Consider the following 4,359-nt stretch of genomic DNA (forward strand, 5'->3'; position numbering starts at 1 on the left):
CACCCCAAAATAGCAAAAATATAAAGTATAAAAAGAAACAGTATACAGTAATCCCTCGCTACTTTGCGGTTCAACTTTCGTGGACTTGCGCTATCACGGTTTGTGGATGTACAGTCCATAATATTGTACATAAAAAAAATCGTACAGAACTCATGATTGTCAACTTTAATATTACTCACGTGATTGGGACAGTACTGGATACTGTACAGTAAAAAATGAACAAAAATTTAAATACTTCGGACAGGCGCCACCATTTTGTAGTTTTCTTTCAATAAGCCTATACTGTATCCCCACTCATAATGACTACATTTCCCAGAAGCCCACAGGGCCCTGCCCAGAAGCTCTGTTTCTTTCTGCTTTAATACAAGAGGGAAAGTTTTGATCTGATTGGAAAAAGGTTGGCACTTATTACAGTGACTTCGGCGCCCAGCGGAAACAGAGAACGGAACCCACCAAACCGGACTGGAACTGGAGTAGAACCAGATATCCAGACCCATCAGTGAATCTTGAGAACCAGTAGCCAGCCTATGAGGACCTCTGAGCAGGGAGGTGCACTGAAAGTCTGGGGCTTTTTCCAGAGCCCATCAGGAATTTTTCATCCATACTTGGACTCAATCGACCACCTCAGGTCCTGCGTGGGCCAACCGAAGGTCTGCCACCCCCAAATGCACTTCGGTGCTCAAGGGCTGCACTGAACTGGAGGACCAGTACTGGATCCCCAGATTCATCGGTGAACCCCAGAGCTCCTAGCTGCCCCACAAGGACCTCCAAGTGGGACGTGTGCCACAGAAGGTCCGGCACTCCATCCGGAGCTCACTGGGACTTTTTTCATCTCTTTCAACCGGCCCACGAGGACCTCCGAGCGGGGACGTGTTGGTAAGTAAAATTTAGTAGCTATATATGATTATGTTGTTAAACTTAGTAGGTTTAAAAGTTTAGAACATTGCAAGACTGCGGTAAAGGTTTCTAAAGCCTTAAAATATGCATAAATACTAAAATAAATATAAAGCCGCTACTTCGGGGTTTTCACTTATTGCGGAGGACTTTGGAACCGAACACCCGCAATAAATGAGGGACTCCTGTAAATTTATTTTAAAATTCATTACAACAGAACAGAATGTTTATTAATAATAATAATAATAATAATAAATTTAATTTGTAACACACTTTTCATTAACAAAAATCTCAAAGTGCTACAAAGTGCAACTAAAATCAATATTTTTTACTCAATTCGTGGCCATTTAAATCTTACAGATAGAAACACATAAGGTCAAATAGAAAGAGGGAAAAGTTTTTATTGCAACGTATTTATCAAACTTTCAGTTGCTTTATTTCTTGAAGTTATTTTATTTTTAATTGGAGCTTTGATGTGTGTGTCTCCATGTAACACTAAGAGGCAGAAAAACTTTTTTTTTTCCCAGAATCTTGAAAGAAACAGAGTTATGCGTGAAAGAAAAGGCAGCAAACACACTGAAGTGTGTTCCTCCCAGGGAAATATCAAGAGCACTTGCCTGTAGTCAGGCAATTATACACAGTAACCTCTTCTCAGGTAGAGCTGGAGAGGAGCTGCCTACGCTCTGCACAAACAAAGTGGAAGGAAGAGGAAACAAAGAAACAACTTCCATTTGGTTTGTTTTAAAAGAATTCAGACTTCACTGGTTGTTTTGCTGCAACTCTACAGCACTAACTATGAACGTAAGAGAAATCGAACACATAAAAGGCCACAACCACCATATTACCTGATCTAATAAACATCTGGATTATTATCCATGAATGAAAATGTGAAATAAAATCTAGATTGTATGTTAGGACTCTGTTTTCCTGAGCAAATACTGAAGTGAACACAAAACTCTGAGGAACCTAATCTCCTTCAAAATGTACAACAGGCATAGTTATCCAACTTATATTCCACTCCCTTGCGTCCACTAACACAATTTGGAAATCATTGTTTTTGTACTATTGGTGTTTGAACCAACAATCGCATGCTGTAGATACTCTAAGATAACCAGTTGTCCTGAATTTGATTGGTCCACTAATGTAAGATTATTAATGTGCAAGAAAAACCAGCAGCAAATAAAAATGTGTACATAGAAATCACAAGGTAAAGCAGATCATAAAGTGCGTGTCCAACTCAAGGCCCGAGGGCCAAATCTGGCCCTTGTTAACATCTTCTCTGGCTCTCAAGATGATATTTTAAATGTAAAATATGTTTTATCGCCTCTCATTCATCATAAAAACTTAGATTACTTTATTTAGTGCAGACTTTTCACGACAGTTGGTCAAACTTGAAGCCAAGAAAAACTTGTTTGTATTATTCAATAATCTTTGGTTTTCATGTGGAAAAAGAGAAACAGAGACAGAGAATGTCAAATGAACATGCAACCAAGACAAACGTCCGGTATCTGACTGAGGTTAATGTACTTCAAGAAATTGGCCCTAGATTTGAACCAAGTTTTTAATCTTGGCCCCCTTTTGTAACTGAGTTTGACACTCCTGATACAGTTTAATTTCATACATGGACAGTTGCATGACTGCATTTGTTTCTTATCAATACCCAGAAAAAACAAATGATCTTCTATCACAGACAAACAGATGGTAGATTTCTGTTGTACTATATCCATCCATCCATCCATTATCTTTACCCGTTTCTTCCATTTTTGGGTCACGGGGGTCGCCGGTGCCCATGTCCAGCATTCATTGTGCGAGGGGCGGGGTACACCCTGGACGGGTCGCAAGTCCATCACAGGGCCACATAGAGACAAACGAGACAAACAACCATTCACTGTCTCATTCACACCTAGGGACAATTTAGAGTTACTAATCAGCCTAACATGCATGTTTTTGGTCTGTGGGAGGAAACCGGAGTACCCGGAGAAAACCCACGCATGCACGGAGAGAACATGCAAACTCCACCCAGAAGGCCCCCAGACCAAGATTGGAACCAGGGACCTGCTCGCTGAGAGGCAGCAGCTCTACCAGTTGCGCCACCGTCCTGCCCATCTCTTGTACTTTAATGAAATATTAAAGACATCACTTACATTCTGCCTGGAATGCATATATGAATGAATGTTTGTTCATCTTTGTGTTAATTTACTTTTCATGGGCAGTGTTGTGGTTTAGTGGTTACTACTGTTGCTTCACAACCAGAAGGACCAAGATCCAAGCCCCAGTTTGCACTTGGGGTCTTTCTGTGTGCCATTTGCATGTTCTCATGTTTCCCTGAGCTTTCTCCAGGTACTCTAGTTTCTTCCCACAGTCAATAACCAAAACCAAAGGAATGCTTTTTTTCAAACAGTTAGTCGGTCCCAGCAGTTCTTCCTCTGATTGTATCCTCAAATGGTGTCCCCATTGAGTTTGTTGATTCATATAAATATTTGGGTATCTTGGTCGACTCGCATCTCTCTTTTAAGCTCCATGTAGAAAACCTAGTAAAGAAACTGAAAGTTAAACTGGATTTATTTCTCTGAAACAGATCATGTCTAATTCTGAATGCTAGGAAACGCCTTGTATCTGTGACCTTCCTTCCCTCCATTGATTACGTGACATTATTTACATGAACGCTCCTACAAGATCCCTGCAGATGTTGGATGCTGTCTATCATGGTGCACTAAGATTCATAACTGGCTGTGATTATCGTACCCACCATTCACTGGTTAACTGGACGTCATTAACGTCACACAGACTCTCTCACTGGTATATTTTCATCTTTAAATCACTTCTTGGTCTGCTGCCTTCATGCATCTCCTCCTACATGTCTCTGTGTGAGTGCAGCTACAGCATGCGCTCTCAGGACATTATTACCTGCAGTGTTCCCTCAGTGAGGACTAAACTAGGCAAAAGGGCCTTCTCCTACTCCTCTCCTGTTTCCTGGAATATCTTGCAAAAAGAGCTGAAGCTCTCGACCTTGACCTCTAATTGGCTTTAAGAATTTGTTGGACTCCTGGCAGGGACCAATGCAGACATGTTCCTGTTTTTAGTTTTCTACATTTGCCTTATAATCTAGCTGTTTTTTTGTTTTTTTTTGCCATCTTATTTGTAAAAAACAATAAAAAAAATCTGTATGCCTTTTTATAACTGTTTATTGTTGTTGCTGTTGTCCATTGTTGTCGTCATTCTTTGTTGAAATCAGGTCTCTCTTGTAAATGAGTCCTCGAGGCTCAATGGGATTAACCTGTTTAAATAAAGGTTGAATTAATGAGTAAACCCCAAAAGAAAATGTGAATGTTGGGTTGCGTTCAGGCCTGGGCCTCCCTGGTAAAAGAGATATGGGCCTCACTGGGATTTGCTTGGTTAAATAAAGGTTATTAAATAATAAAAAGGCAATTTGCTGATGAAGATTCTCAGTCATCCAGGACATGG

This window comes from Nematolebias whitei, chromosome 6 (assembly GCF_014905685.2).
Source record: "Nematolebias whitei isolate Nwh7 chromosome 6, NemWhi1, whole genome shotgun sequence".
NCBI classification, from domain to species: domain Eukaryota; kingdom Metazoa; phylum Chordata; class Actinopteri; order Cyprinodontiformes; family Rivulidae; genus Nematolebias; species Nematolebias whitei.